At 39.0% G+C, this 17,158-nt stretch overlaps 1 protein-coding gene across 6 annotated transcripts in view; it reads right to left on the bottom strand.

Annotated features, from left to right (window-relative positions):
- The window catches only part of pam (peptidylglycine alpha-amidating monooxygenase), a 214,185-nt gene extending 197,735 nt beyond the window's left edge, over positions 1–16,450 (bottom strand). For 4 of the 6 annotated variants that reach the window (XM_060837028.1, XM_060837056.1, XM_060837066.1 and 1 more), the window contains exon 1: positions 16,367–16,450. The gene's annotated coding sequence lies outside the window, so the exon portion shown is untranslated. Of the gene's footprint in view, positions 1–16,138; positions 16,160–16,332 lie in introns of those variants that run through there. The other 2 variants (XM_060837036.1, XM_060837046.1) reach the window with 2 other exon arrangements.
- Positions 16,451–17,158: the final 708 nt, after the last annotated feature.

The following is a 17,158-nucleotide window of genomic DNA, read 5'->3' as shown; positions in this document are numbered from 1 at the left end:
AAAATCGGAAGCAAACACACAATTAAGGCTATTTTCTTTAGAACAAAAATATTGCATGAGAATTTGATACATTTATTGATGACTTCAAATGTGTGATAGAAAATAGATGTGAACACTTCTGGAAATTTCCATGCCCAGAGCTTTTAGAAGGGTGAATAGGAAACCCAATTGGGCAGGTGGCAAAAATTCAGTTTCCCAACCACGAGTTAAATATTTTTTAATTCCCAGATATTTTTCTAACCAACTTGTTCAACAATGTTATTACACACCACTGGAACAAGTTGGACTTTAACCAAGACCACCTATTTCAGTGTTAGAGACACTACCACTGCTCCACAAGAGCCTTTTCAAAATAAATTTAACCTGTTTTTCTAATGTACCTGCTCAGATATTATACACCTACAGAGCAAGTGGAGTTGAATCTAGGTCTTTGTCTAGAGGTAAGGACACTACCACTGTGCCACAAGATTGTGTTGCATGAACTATCACTTTCAGATAGATCAGCTTTTCTGACCTTCGCGGTCAGGAAACTGTTTTGCTTTCATTAGTATGTTATAAACACTTATTAGCACTGCAGCTTACTGGAATTACATTCACAAGCACAGTTCTGTGTGATCACAAATCTTAAGTATAGCTGAATGGAAAGACTTTTTACTCAATAGAGATTGGAGGAAGAACTTCAGTTACTTAGCTCTTTCATAAACAAAGCATTTCTTTGAACAGTGTTAGCAATGAAGTCTTTCTGTATTGACCAATTCATAAGAAGTCTCAGTCATATGCAGTCTAGCTTGTTGTTCAATGCTTGCACCGTTTGGGGTGAAGCCTGACCAGGCCAACCAGCCTATCCAAGCAAGGCAGTCACACTGGTTGCTGCTAGCGGATCTAACCAGAGGATGCAAATAGGAGTGAACTTGAAAGAGAGCTCAACTCAAATGACCATTTATTATGGTTGTACCTTGTCCCATTCAAGTCTCTGGTGGAAAGCTCCAAGTTGTGATGAAATGTAATTGAGCTGGGGATCTGAGAGGTTGTATCTCCTTTCATATCTTCAGTGAACATTGGCAGATGTGATAGAGGCAGTACCACTCTGGTGTCAATAGTGCCACACTGATAACTGCAATGAAGTGACAAACATCAATTGCACATGAAGCATCTGATAGAAATGTTTGGCACACAACCTCCTGTGCAAGTCCCCTGCAGTAACCTTATAATACTGAGAGGCATAGGAGCATGAAGCATTAATTCGATAGTGGCACTTTTCTTGCCAGGGTATATTATTCATCTTATGGCACTGAAGCCAATTTCATTTGAGCTGCCCACTAGCGCCGACTTCTGCTGTCATCTCTCTCCATCTGAAATGGTCTTTTGCGCTACACACAGGGAAAGAACTTGCTTTCCCCCAAGGTCTTTACGCTTCAGTCGAACCTTTAGGTAGGCATCACTAAAGCATACTGCCACATTTTGCTTGGAACCTGATATCTTCAGAGGTGGGTAGAGCTAATAAGCAAAGGTTGAAATGTAGAAACAGAACCTTGAAGCAGAAATTTGCAATCTCACACTTTGAGCCTGCTTTGCCATTTAAAAGTGATCCTTTACCTCAATTCCATGTTCCCATTTTCTCCACATATTTCTCGATGCCTTTACAATCTAACAATTTACCTCACTCTGTCCCCCAGGTGGTACTCATGAGTTGCAGAGACTAAAGTCCAGGAGACTATTTACATTTGACACTTGGATACTAGAGCTTGGAAGATGCTGGAGGGGTTCAGAATCTCTGACATTTTACCCACACATGCATCAGCAACAAGCTAAGAATGCAATTACATAAGGAAACTAACTAGCAACCATGCAGAAGTCTCTGATGCAATAAGATCTACCTCCACAAAATCTTCAAAGAAACACTCAATTCCAATATGAAGTGATTGGAAGAAAGTGGGATAAATCCACAATGACATTTAAGAGATATAGAACAGAGAAAAGTAGCTTTTATGCAGAGTTGTGATGCTGTGGAGTGCAACCATAGGATTAGTAATTTAAAGCAGGTGTAAAGTTGAACTCTGTTTATTTTTCTGCCTTTGTATTCTACATTTTGGTTTAGTTATCCATATTTTTGGATGGCACAAGAGAGTGGTGACTCTATTCAATGCTTTTTCACCAATTTTGTAACAAAATACACATGGTAATAAGTAAATAAAACAGACAGATTGATTTAAGAATGGGGTGCAGAGATGGAAAAGAGAGTATATGTAAACAAGACAGATTATATAGGGCTGGAACTAAGTTTTATGGACAGAACTACTAGTCTTACGGAAAATGAACAACAATGGGACAGTTAGCAAGTTTGCAATTTCTACATAATTCCAGTTAATCTCAGAGCAAAAACATGAATTGTATATTAAGTAGAAAGGGTGATTCACCAGATGGTAAGAAATGTTTTAGGAAAGGAAAGAAAGAACAACAGAGAAATTATGATTCAGTGAATTAGAAGAACTGTGGGGATCTACCAAAGTAGCTGGAATTCACTGCACTGCAAACCACAGCTGTTATTTCTGAAAATCCATAAACAATATCCTCATATCATTGCACATGTATTGTAAATTTAACATATTGAAATGTTCATTTTCTACCCCATGGAAATGTAAGTATCACAAACAAGCATACTCTGCATATTTCACAAATAATCTCACGCTTGAATCATTAGCTCTGCTCACAATGTTTACTGTATATAAAAGCAATTTTTTCCTTAGTCACCTTAAGGGGTACATTTTTGTGTAATGCTTGCTCATCAAAGAGTTATTACACAGAATGAGAAAAGTTACAATTAACAAAAAGGAGAAAAAAAAAGCAGAAAAATAAAGTGTTACAGGGTTACTGATAGGAACAATACACTGCTGTTACAAAGAAACATATGAAAATTTCTCGACTATTCAAGTTAATGCTGAAATCAGCAATCCTAACAGGTGAAAATGTCTAGTTTTGGTTGAAATATACTCAATATAGGATAAAAAGTTCACTTAATTGAAGAAATAGCTGTTCATATAAATCACCTTTATCACACATGCTTCTTGACGAAGCAATTATTTTACTGAAGTATACATGCTCGTTGGTAAGTCATTTGTTAATCCATTTTAGGTATATTAATAGAGATATAGAGGTTCACCAGCACATGCAACAAATTCTTTGAAAAGTGCCACAGGACTTATCTTTCACATTTACTTGAACAGAAAGTCCAGGAGATTTGGAAAACTGTAAAAACTAGCTTGGAAAATATCCAGATGATTAAGAACTGCAAAAAGGAAAAACTTGTTCAAGACCAAAGAGCAGAAGAACACAGACAAAACAAAGCTGCCAAGGGACATGTGGGAACATACCAGGTTGGCAATGGCAGATTTGCTAAATTACAACATTGCATCAATTTTCCTTTGAAGATGGCAAAATAACAGCGGCACAATGAAAAATAAAGGATCAAGCAAAGGACCATACTTGATTTATGCTTAAAAAAGGTAACCAAAGAAAAGATGCATGAAATATTCTCCAATCCTGATAGTTTCTAATACAGAGTGTTCAAACTGGAGAAGCACAATTTATTTGTAATGATGCCACTGTCTTAGAAAATAGCAAGCATTTTAAAATGGGAGAGCAAATCCATGTAACAGCAGACCTGCTAATCTAATAATTTGCGAAGATGATATTAGATTTTCTAATTTGGGACTGAATGACTCATTTATTCACGTGCGTTCTACCTGAAGATTTGTCTACTGATGTTTTATCCCCATCTATTTTCTTGGCAATGCTTCTCATTGATTGTTTGCAATTGCTTCCCAATGTCACAGGTTGGGCGGTGAGGAAACATCTCAGTCCTGGAGAGCAGCCAGTAGGTGTAAATGTGTTATTTTCAGGTTGGTAAAATATATTGTATGGTATGCTACAGGATTGGGACTGGGACCTCAATTGTTTACTATTTTGACTTAGATGCGGTGACAGAAAGCATGGTTGCTAACTTTCCTACCTTGACAGGAAATTTAAGTTGTGAAATGAACATAAGATTATCCAAAGATTTGCTCAGTTAAGTTAGTGAACAAAGATGTAGCTGTTGGAGCATAATATGCAAAATGTTAGAAATGTCTATTTTGACAGAAGAATTACAAAAAGACTTTAATTGGAGATTGCAGAGCTCCGAGGTACAGATGAATCTGGCTGTCAGTGCATGAATCGCAAAAGGTTAGTTTGTGGATACAACAAATAATGAGGAATGCTAATAGAATGTTATAATTTATGGCAAGAAAAATTTAACACAAAAGTAGGGAATCTATGCTTCAGTTATATATGGCACTGGTGAAACCATACATGGATTACTGTGCACCATTGGTTATCTGTTTAAAATGTATTGGAGACAGTTCAGAGAAGACTTAAAGAGAATAATATCTGGAAAGGGCGGCTTGTCTTATGAAGAACAGTTAGGTTTGCTGCAGTTTAGAAGAGCAAGAGGTGACTTGATTGAAACATATTGAACAGAATCTTACAGAAGTCTGAGAGATATTGGATGTGATGAGGTTTGTAGCAGAATTAGAGGGGAAGCCCATTAAGGCCCATCTCAACAGCAGGAACATCTTGCACCATCTTTGAAGCTTTTGACAAGCTGTAAAGTCAGTTTCGGGTAATGGAGCTGAACGTTGCCAAATAAAGCAGAATATTGTTTGTTAAACACCTCGTTATTGGCCCAATTCGCCATTCGATTTCCTATCTTACGAAATACTCGAATGAAGCTTAATGTTGAGAAATCCTAACATAGAAATCAGAGTAGGTACCTGGTGAAGTCACCAGCCACACATGTCCCACATACACAGATATGTGCCAACTTTTAACAACTCTTATGGCCGATCTCCAATCCACTTACAGAATGCTTCTGTACTTCAATGATGTAGCCCAGGTGTGTTGCAAACGATTTGATAGATAAATCCCCAGGGCCTGATGGGATCTGTTCCAGGATAATGAGGGAGGCAAGGGAAGAGATTGCTGGATAACATCCAAAAGAACTGCAGGTGCTGTAAGTCAGAAACAAAAACAGAAATTACAGGAAACGCTCAGTAGTTATGGCAGCATCTGTGGAGAGAAATGAGAGTTCATGTTTCGGGTCAAGTGACACTTGCTCAGAACTGTTCTAAGGGAAAGTCACTGGACCCAAAATGTTAATTCTGCTTTCTCTCCACAGCTGCTGCTGTACTTGCTGAGCTTTTCCAGCAATTTCTGCTTTTTTGGGGGAGGAGACTGCTGGAGCCTTGACACATATTTTTGTATCCTCTTTAGCCACAGGCGAGGTTCCAGAAGAATGGCAAAATAGACAAAGTTGTTGTCTTTTAAGAAGGTCAACAGGGATAAAACAAGAAATTGTCAGCTAGTGAGTAGTAGGGTCACGATTCGAGAAGATTCTCAGTTACAGAATTTCTTCTCTCATTTGGAAAAGAATGGACATATTAGGGGTAGTCAGCATGGTTTTGGGTGAAGGAGGTCTTCCTCATAAATTTGATTTTTTTTGACCAAGCGATGAAGATGATTGATGAAAGTAGGGCAGTGGATGTTGTCCACATGGCTTTCATTAAAACATTTGACAAGGTTCCACATGGTGGGCTGGTCCAGAAGTTTAAGTCACATGGGACATTGAGTTGTTAAGCTGGATACAAAATTGGCTTGGTCATAGAAGACAGACAGTAGTTGTGGAGTGGTGATTTTTTTGTCTTGAGGTCTGTGACCAGTGGTGTTCCACAACGATTAGTGTCAGGACATCTGTTGCTTCTAGTTTGTAAGTGTAGGTGGTCTGACGAGTAAATTTGCAGATGACATGAAAATGGAGGTTGTGGATAGTGAGGAAGCTTATCAAAGGATATAGCAGGATATAGATTAGTTGGAAAGTTGGGTGGAGAAATGGCAGATGCAGTTTAATCCAGTCAATGGGAGGTGATGTATTTTTGGAGGTCAAAAGAAAGGGGAAAGTATACAGTAAAGGGCAGGACTCTTAAGAGCACTGATATGGAAAGAGATCTTGGCCCTGAAAGTGGAAACACCAATGGATAAGATGGTAAAGAAGGCATAAGGCATTCTTGCCTTCATTGTTCAGGGACTGAATATAAAAGTCTGCACATGTTACAGCTGTATAAAATTTTAGTTAGGCCACATTTGGAGCACTGTGCGCCATTCTGGTCAAAGAGTCATAGAGGTGCATAGCATGGAAACAGACCCTTCGGTCCAACCCCGTCCGTGCCAACCAGATATCCCAACCCAATCTAGTCCCATTTGCCAGCACTTGGCCCATTTCCCTCCAAACCCTTCCTATTCATATACCCTTCCAAATGGCTTTAAAATGTTTCAATTGTACTAGCCTCCACCACTTCCTCTGGCAGCTCATTCCATACACATACCACCCTCTGTGTGAAAATGTTGCCTCTTGGGTCCCTTCTTTATCTTTCCTGTCTCACCCTAAACCCATGTCTTCTAGTTCTGGACACCCCCACCTTGGGGGAAAAGACCTTGTCTATTTATCCTATCCATGCCTCTCATGACTTTAGAAACCTCTATAAAGGTCACTCCTCAGCCTCCGATGTTCCAAAGAAAACAGCCCCAGCCGATTCAGCCTCTCCCTATAGCTCAAATCCTCTAACCCTGGCAACATCCTTGTTAATCTTTTCTGAACCCTTTCAAGTTTCCCAACATCTTTCTCTTAGGAAGGAGACCAGAATTGCAGACAATATACCAATAGTGGCCTAACCAATGTCTGGCACAGCCGCAACATGACCTCCCAACTCCTGTACTCTATACTCTGACCAATAAAGGAAAGCATATCAAATGCCTTCTTCATTATCCTATCTACACTGCCCTCTTAAGTGACAAGTAAACCTGCATGCTATTCCTAAGACAGTCCTGAACCAGGATTCCCATTGTGCTTCAGATTCTGAAGGCTTCATCATTTTAGAAAATAATCTATGCCTCTGTTCTTCCATAACCTCGCACTTTCCCACATTCCATCTGTATTCCATCTGCTACTTTGCCCACTCTCCCAGCCTGTCCAAGTCTTTCTGCAGTCTCCCCACTTCCTCAACACAACCTATTCGTCAGCTATCTTTGTGTCACCTGCAAACAAAGCAACAATGCCCTCAGATTTTTGTCCAGATCATTAACATATGATTATGAATAGTTGTAATTTCAACACTGATCCCTGCAAAACTAGAATGAGGCGGCTTTGGTGATGGTGCAAAAAAAAGGTTTTCCAGGATGTTGTCTGGATTAGCTATGAGAGATTGGACAAACCTGGATTGTTTTTACAAGCATGTCAGAGGCAGAGGGAGGGGGGCGACCTGATAGAAGCATATAAAATCATGAGGGGCATGGACAGGGTGAATAGTCGGAGTCTGTTACTCAGGTGGAAATATCAAATACTAGGATGAGCAGGTTTAAAAAGTGAGTGGAAGAGAAAGGTTTAAAAGGAGCTTAAAGTTTAAATGTGCAAGGCAAGTTTTTTTTAAAATTCAGAGTGTGGTAGATGACTGGAATACACAGTCAAGGGAAGTGTAGAAGCAGATAGAAAATCAACATTTAAGCAGCATTTAGTCAGACACATGAGCAGACAGGGAATAGAGGCATATAGACAAATTACAAGCAGATGGGATTAGTTCAAAATGGCAATATGGTCAGCTCACAAATGTGGGCCATACAACAATGTAGCACAGGAACAGGCTATATGTTCTAATTTATTGTTCTTGCTCAAATTACTTGCTCTTGTTCTCCATGTTTTTACTAATAAAGTCTAAATTATGCTGGGATGTTTTATTGTGTTTTGAACCTGTCCTGCCCACCTTCAATGATTTATGCATGTATACACACAGAACATTCCTTTCTTGCATTCAATTTAGAATTGTACCCTCATTTTATATCATCGCTTCAACATTCTTCTGACCAAAATGAACCTTTTCACATTTTTGTATTAAATTGCTTGTGTCACCAGTCCACCTGTAGCAGTAACGCATGTTCTTTTTATGTTCTAAACTATCATCCTTTTAGTACGCAATTCTTTCAAGTTTCATATCTGTTACAAATCTTGAAACAGCATTCTGTGTTGAGGTCATTAGTGTATTCCAGGAAGAGCAAACTTCACATTAACCCCTGGGTAAATCTACGACAATCGTTTCTCCCCGTCCAAAAAAATATCGAATGATCAATCTTTGTTTCTTGTCATTCAATCAACATTATACCCATTTGCTTTTGTTTCTTTTATCCTATTATTCAAATGTGAAAAACAATTTCTCAACTGATAGGTACTCATTTGGTGTAGCCCCCCAAAATATACTTTGGCAAGGAAACTAGACTTTGTAGTCAGTAGCAAAGTGTTATGCCACTGGCCACTGTAAAAACTGCAGTCTTGCATTCTTCATAGACTGTAGTAGCCAAAATAGTCAAGCCATCAAGGAGATGACAGGGGATACCAATAGCGAGATACAAACCTGGGATGCCATGCCCATATTGATGCTATGTGCTAAAGACAAAACCCTTGAAGTCGGCCTTTAACTCATTAACAGATCTACAATGACTTTACAGAGTCTCTCATGTATTTTTAATTTCAGGCTCCCCTCTCATTCTGTCTTGCTCTTTTCTCAAATACAGGCAGGTCTGAGAAGTGCCATTTTGAGGGGCAGAGGGATTAAGTAGCACTCAGCTCTCTCATATAAGCATTCTCTACCATTTGTCTCTACAGAATTCAGTTTACTCATTCAACATTTATTGTGGGCTTGTTTGCAAATCCTACATTTTGACAGTGTTTTATATGTTCATTTTCAAATAAAAGAACTGTGGATGCTGAAGATCAGAAACAAAAACAGAAATTGCTGACAAAACTCAGGTTTTTTATTATTCATTCCAGGTTGATAGTGATTTCAAATTTGGCTATATACCATAGTGGGATTCAACACACTATCCCCTGAAAATTAGCTTAGGGTTCTAGATTACTAGCAGTGGCATTATCCCTAAACCACCACCTCTCCACTCTTTGGTAGATACATAACAGCTGGGACTGGAGGACAACATCTTGCTCAGTTTAATGGAATCTTTTAAAACTACGAGGTAACATCCTTGGCTTCAAGTTTAAGGTAACATCCGAAACAGGATTTTAACTAGTGCAGCACTACTTCAGTACTCCAACTGCCAGCCTAAATTAAATGCTCAAGTGAGGCTTAATTCTACAACCTTTAACTCATAGATAAACTACCTGGAGCTAGCAAGCCAGGCAAACATTTAATTTCTTCCTAAATAAATGCTACTTTTCTCTACATCTATTTATTTACTTTCAGTTTGCGGCAGATACGTGACAAGATGCAGTTATTGCCAATTTCCTCGCCCTGATGGTGTTGGACTACTCTGGGAACCCCTGTAGTTTTTACAGTGGCTGAGTTACCACAATGGCAAGAGTTTTAATATTTAAATAAGTCCATGACCAAGATATTTAAAACAATAACTCCACCATGAGTTTTCAACAAGAATAAATTAAGGCAGATGGAGGTGGCGCTTTATGCCTTGGAATAATTTGCATCCTGCACCGAGTTATCAATTATCAATAATTAATCAAAAAGGGGCTTGCTGACTTTAAGAAACATCAAAAGGTTTGAATATCTGATTATCTTCAAGACACTCCGGCCATGTGCCAATTATTAGGTTATCCAATTACCCTCTCTAGACAGCATTAGCACAACCAGCATTCAGTTGTGTGTGTTACGGATCAAACCATTGCCTTCACTTGTATCTCTCACAAAATGAAAATATCCTTTCAAAGAGCACTGCTTTAGAGTAAATAATTGAGTTTTCAAGATTTAGAAACACACTGCACAATTTAAACACTAAAGTATGCATCTGTCTGGCATGAAAGTTGCATACATTACCAAAGTTCTTAAATTATTCAAAGAACTCTGAACAGGAATTGCTTTGCTGATATTTAAAAGTAACATTTAAAACAGAAAAACTCCACAAACAGTATTCAGTGTTATATAGTAGCAATGACACTTACTATATCACCATTGTCATTTAGATTTTCAAAACGCTTTCAAACAGGCAACAAAAGACAGGTAGACATGATGTGGAGGTGCCAGTGTTGGACTGAAGTGGACAAGGTCAGAATTCACACATTATCACGTTATAGTCCAACAAGATTATTTGAAATCACAAGCTATCAAAACGCTGCCCTTTCGTCAGATGAACTATAACTTGGTAACTTCTGACACAAAAGTTCAGACAATGAAGTTTAACAGTTTGCTGGCTGGCCTCAAACAGACAGTGAGGATACAGGGTTTATCTTATTCAGAGTAGCAGAAGGTGGGAAGTGGAGTTCCACGGAATCAAAACTGACACTATAACTGTTCATAATTTACATAAACAATTTGGAACAAAATCACTATCTAAATTTGCAGTAGTACTGATGAACATCACAACAAATCACAAGAGAGCATCAATAAACTTAGAGATTCAGCAAATAATTGATGAATTTAAAATTTGGTAGCTATAAAAGGTATAACACTTCAGTTGGTCGAAGAAATTTTACTATTTTACATCTTTACCAGATATGTAAACAACTAATCAATAAGCATCGATCTTGCTATTAATGTATTGAGCTAATGTTCAAAAGACATGAGATAAAAATTGTAGAAGGCATTTGTAATGTTTGAGGATCTATGTATGACGTTGCTACAGCTGTTCCTGTAACGCTATCTGTTGCTGTTTTTCGTCACTGGAGAATATAATTTAAACTACAGAGCTAAACATTGCCTCATTTTTAGTAAACACACATGTTAACATTTAAACAGTTAACCAATATTATTAAATAGTTTAAACATGTACTTTAAAATGATATTTCCATTTCCAAAGTAATACAACCTCTTCACTGAAGTTTTGATTAAAAAAAAGAAATCTGAAACTGCCAGACCCACTGAACGTTATCAGCAATGTGTTTTTATTTTAATCCCCAGCATCCAGAGTGTTTTGCAACGTTTTCTGTAAAGCTTCTATGTTGCTTATATGTAGAAATTTCCTCACAATCACATTGTCAGATACAAAAGTATTTGGTCTGAAGCCAAATTATCCACACCAGATCATAACATGGGCGTACTGACAGAGGTGTTCTAACTGCTTGCTATTGGTTGAAAAGAAGTGCAATTTAATGCAAATTAAATGTGGTTGACTGTTAACTACCCTGACAGGTAATGGCCACATTATGAACAAATAAAAAACTTCCCAAACTAAACCAAATACAGTCCTACAAGAAACTAACTGATAGCTGCTTCAGCACTAGGTTAATAATTATTTCAAATTGCCAAAGAACAAGCATACTATTGTTTATACTTAATTATACATTAAAGAATTGTTCTTATTCAAAGTTAGCCCAGTCACCAAGTTGCAAGTTATATTTGTTACTGTTCATTTACGAGCCCATGTGTGAATGTGGTCCAGGTCTTACAGTATACAAGCATGAATCACTGTTAGTTGATAAGCCTGACGAAGTCCCAAGACATCTGACTACAGCCACTGTCCATGATTTGAAAATATTATGTTAACATCACAAACGTTATGAAATTGAAAAGCAAACAGTGCTACACTCCCTGTCACAGAACCACCACTGTTTCAAACTTGCTGAATTCACATATCTTATTCCTCATCCAACTTAATTGTATATTTTTGACAATATCAAAATTCTTGCTATTATTCTGAATATATAGCTGCTGAATAGGAAACAAGTCTCCTAAATCCAAATCTACAATCTACACTGGACCACTAACAGGAGAACATAAATTATATTATTTAAATGGAGAGAGACTACAAAACATCAGGGTACAGAGGAAACTAAGTACAGGCCAGTCTAGAATTCAGGGACACATTTAGGGATGTCTATTAAAGACTGAGAAGAGAAAAAATCTTTCTTGCGGTCACTAATATATATAAAATTCTCTCCCCAGAAAGCAAAAGAGACGGATTCATTCAATATGTTCAAGGTCAAGTGAGTTAAATTATTGTTAAGTAAGGAAGTTGAGGTAATGGGGAGCGGCCGGAGAATGTTGTTGAGGCCATAATATGATCAACCGTGACCTAACTGAATAGTCAAGCAGGCTTGAGGAGCCACATGGCCTCCACTGCTCCTATTTATTGGGTTCTTCGACATTGACAAAAACTGCATTCTTGCAAAATGTCCTGATGGGTTCAAATCAAAAAGCTGTACTAGAGATGGAACTAAAGTGCAAATTATGCCTATCAATACACATTCTATCAGATTTGGGGTAATGGCAACTAATAGCGATAGTTTTGCAGGTTTTGAAAGCTACGTATACACTAATACACAAACCATCCTTCTTTGCAAACAAAGAACACGTAGACGAACTCTGCCTGTCTTAACACAACAAAATACATGACAGCTAGTTCATTTCTCAGATCAATGTGCTGAATAATCAGAGTCAACATGCCTGGCTTAAAATTTTACACATCCTGATATTAACTGTCAATTGGTGCATTCTCCATAGCAGTACCTTTACCACAGTCCACCTGCCATGCAATGCAGAATAATGATGGTTTTCTCTCAAATCTGCATTCTTGCAAAATATCCTCTTGGGTCCAAATCCAAAGATTTAAAACGGTGTCTGATAAAAGAGCAGCGTTCCGAAAGCTAATGCTTCCAAATAAACCTGGCGTTGAGAGATTTTTAACTTTGTACACCCCAGGCCAACACCGGCACCTCCAAATCTTTTTTTCATCAATACTCAAGATATCACAACTGTGCAGAACAGACAATAGACCTTTTCTTGTCCATCGTTATTCACGAACAACATTTAAACTTTCAAAGGCTTTCTGGAGGCATTTATAAGATAGCTGAATACATTCTTGAATGGGCCACTGGGGAAATGAATTCTCCAGTCACTACTATCTGGAATACCTTTGCTGATCACACTCAGGATCAGTCCACATTTTCTCCAGTTTGTTTTCCTAAATTTGTAAAAGTGTTTATACCCATTTGCCTCTCCAAGAAGACAATGATGTGCTGTTGAGGGTAAATGGGGAGGGTCACAATGTACGTGAAGGTGTTGTATGCCCTAGCCTTGACAGCCCAATTAGTTTTCTTCTCATCTTCACGAATATAAAACCTTTTGTAAATCTTGCACTCCTAGCAATAGATCAATACCATAAAATTGCTGAATGGAAAGAATGTTGGACAAAATACTATTGCTTTGAATACTCCCTTTCAAAAGAGTTGGCACTTGGTCCTGTTTATTACAAAATATTTTTATTTTAACCAAAAATTAGTGCAGTTAGATCAAGCATAGGAAAACAATGACATATAAGTTCTAAGATGTATTGAATTGATAAAGCTGCAGTATAGAATGAAATAACATTAGAGACTGCGGACCTGATTTCACTCCCACAGGCTGACTACTACCGTGTCAAAAGTTGGAACAGCTATTCTGCAACACATCACAAAAGGTGAGCAAGAAACACAAAAACAACTTTCATAACATTGTCCACAGAATTCGAGGATTACTTATATAATCAACAGAAGAGATGAAGCAGCTGATTTTCTTTGACCAAATGACACCTTACAGTTTGCCTCTAGATTATGCATAAACAGGCCAATTACACAATTTCTTTTCATTTAGGGCCCAGTCCAATTTTGGTAAGATATTCTACTTAGGAAATAACAAGGAAGCTATTTTTAAATTAAGATTTAAGAAAGCAGAACTACCTTAATCCTATAAAAATCAATTTAAAGGTGTTAACCTAGATTTTTGCAAACTTCAGCTTCAAAAATTAAAATTTAGATGCAGGTTACTGTGTTACATTAAATATTCTGGATTAGAAATGACAGTGATGTAAAAACAGCTTTGAACACTCATAAGCATTAGTTTTTCACTCAGCTCCCAAAGCAATAATACACCATGTCGCCAAGCAACAATCACCATTGGAAAGAATCTACTGGCTGCACATAATTCACATGCTGCAAGCATGAACACTGTACTGCAGATAAAAGACAGGCCAATGCGCATGCATCCTCAGAGCCTCTAACAACATGACTCTTTTCAGTTGATTAATCATCCAAAATTGATGTAATTTACAAGTCTGCACAATTAATCAAAAATATTTAAGGCAGTCTCAAATCTCAATCTCAAAGTGATGTAGGACTGACATGATCAAAAGTCTTCAAGTTCATGTGGACATGTCTTTTATTCAGTGATTAACCACAAAGAGCAGTTATTCCAGAGGAAAGCAAACACAAGGCATTGCAAAATGCAAATAGAGCTGGCATTTCCATGAACACATTGTTAAAGTAGTTATTGTTTTTATAAGAGAAATACTTGCTTTAGTCCACAAATAAAACACTGTTGTTGGCATTTCCTCTGTCCATTTAATTTGTTGTCCTCCAAATGAGAAGCCTTGCAGTCCAATTTAGAATATAATATTTAACAGCTATATGCACTACCAATGTTATATTTTAAATTACAAATACAACATTCAGCTCATGAGATGAATGTTAATTTTCAGTATTCTATCAAAAAATAGTCCTGTTTCTGACTGGGACAGCCATCGCTTTGCAGAAGGTGACATTAAATTATCATCAATGGATCAACAAGATCGCCTTGATGTTGAATAATTAAGGGCTAAGGAAGGAACTTCTGGAATTGTCCACTCATTAGTCTGTATTTGACATGTAGCTATTCACTAGCCATGCCACATTCCATGAACAAACAAAAATAAATTAATCAAATTTAAATTCACAAATTGGCATGGTCGGATTTGAAGTCATGTTTTTTAACAATTAAACTGTGCCTTTGGATTGCTGATTAGCAGTAACACAACTATGCTAACATACCTAAAATTTTGATGAAAAGTATTAATTTATTTTCTATGAATTTGTCTATTAAAATTGTGTTTTGACTCTTAAAGTCAATACACTAAATTAGATTCTTAGTCGACAAAAAAATTCAGGGAAAGAGATTCTAAAATAGTTTTCATTGCCTAAAAGAAAGGTATAGTTTCAAAACTGTAATGCTACAGTTCTAATGCTCTGAACTAACTTCACACCATGATTGAGAAACAGAACCAGAGAAGAAACAAAGGGGTAAAACCTCCATCAATGAATTATCAAAATCCACAGTAAGCTACCTTCAACCATTTTCTTGATCAGTGTTATTTACTCAAAAATACCATCTAGACAAACTCAAAATTTGACAGACAAATGAAGGAAATAAACAATAAATACAAAATTTAAACTGAAAATGTACTTATATAAACTCTCTCCTGGGATTTTATAATCCACTGACAGATTGAAGCTGGAGGCAATCAGCTCAATTCTCTTTCCACTTCATTCTTGTTCCATCTTCCCCCCTCATTCTCTCAATACCTTTCTGTCCTCCATTGGCCTTTTCTGAGGAAGAGTGACTTGGACCCAAGACATTAATTTTGATTTCTCTTCACAGGTGCTGCCAGACCTGCTGAGCTTTCCCAGCAACTGGTTTTGTTTTTGGCCTTTTTCTGTCCTGCTGCTCCTAACCTTATCCCTTTCACCTTAATCCTAATTTCCTCTCAGGCAGATCTCCACCCCATCTCCCTGCACCCTTTATCCTGCTTCCCCGTTCTCCCCCTCCTCCCCCCAGCTCCTGCCTCGTCTCTTTTTCATCTCCCTCCCCTCCCCCTGTTCTAAACAACATCCTTTGTCCTGTTCCTCATACACTCGCAACCCCTTCATCCTCCTCACCTCCCATCACCACCTCGAGCTCCCGGTCTCCCTGCAACTCCTTCCACTTTTTCTCATCCTCCCCTCCCTCGCTTCCTTTCACTATTCCTCTCTCCCTCTAGCACGCTTTCACCTTCCCTGGCGTCGACCCCTCGCCTCTCATTGCCTCCGACAGTCATGCCCTTTCCCTCTATTCCTTTACTCAATCTGCGTCTCCTTCTCCCCTTCCTCCAACCCCAACATACCTTACCCTTAAAATATTCCGCACGTTTTCTAACTCCACGCCTGGGGATCCACATCCTCCTCCTGGTCACTGCTCCATCCACTTACCCTCCTTTTCCCTCCCCTCTCCCTTCACCGTCTCCCTCGGTCTATCCCTATTTTTTTGTTTACCCATTCTCCCCCGGAGTTGTATCTGATGAAGTTTCAGTTTCCACACTGCCCACGGGTTTCTCCCACAACAGTGACTTTTTTTTTTAACAGGAAGTTTAACAAGGACCGGGCCAATGTCCCTCCCCGGTCTCTCCGTCCTCAGACCCCACTCCACAGCCTCGGGGGGCCGGGGTGGGAGCCGCGCAATGAGCTACCTCGGAAGTTTTCTCCGACTGATTTCGCTCTCACCATCAGCTGGCCTTCGCCTGTGCACACACTTCAGCCTCTCGTCGCCAAGCAGCCCGCGAGAAGGCGGGGCCAGCGTGACTCGGGAACGGTTGAGGGGCTGGGCTAATGGGGGAGAGGCGTGGTCGACTCACGTCAGGATAAGGCGGGTCATGGTAACACGTGGTCGGGAGGCGGGGTTGGGGCGAGGGTGACGTTTGGGGCGGGGCGGACAGGGGATGACGCGAACGGAGGGGTGGCAACAGACTGGAATTCCCTACAAAGTGGAAACAGATCATTTGGTCTTACACGTCCATATCTACTCTCTGATGAGCATCCCAGCCAGACTCATCATTCCCACCCTATCCTTGTAACCCTGCATTTCCCACACATCCCTGGATGCTAGAGACATTTACCACGATCAATTCACCTAAGCTGCACATCTTTGTGACTGTGGGAGGAAACTGGAGCACCCAGAGAAAAGGATGCAGACACTGGCACCATGCAAGCTCTACACAGCCCAAGGCTGGAATTGGACACAGGTCCCTGGTGCTCTGAGGCAGTAATACTAACCACTATGCCACCCGTGGGGAGGGATGGAATTATCCCTGACATCTTTGGGTTCTCAGTGAGCATACAGCTAGTGTGGAGTTTCCAGAAGAGCATAACAACTCCACACAGAACAGGGATAAGAGTAAGCTGTTAGGCTCCTCAAGCCTGCTCTGCCATTCAACAGAAACATTATGGACTCAAAATTCCTCATGTCCATTTTCCTGTTCATACTCCATTACCTTTAATTCCTCTCCTTATCACCAA

This window comes from Hemiscyllium ocellatum, chromosome 2 (assembly GCF_020745735.1).
Source record: "Hemiscyllium ocellatum isolate sHemOce1 chromosome 2, sHemOce1.pat.X.cur, whole genome shotgun sequence".
NCBI classification, from domain to species: Eukaryota; Metazoa; Chordata; class Chondrichthyes; order Orectolobiformes; family Hemiscylliidae; genus Hemiscyllium; species Hemiscyllium ocellatum.
The sequence above is the reverse complement of the archived record's forward strand: the minus strand, read 5'-3'. Positions and strand labels throughout refer to the sequence as shown.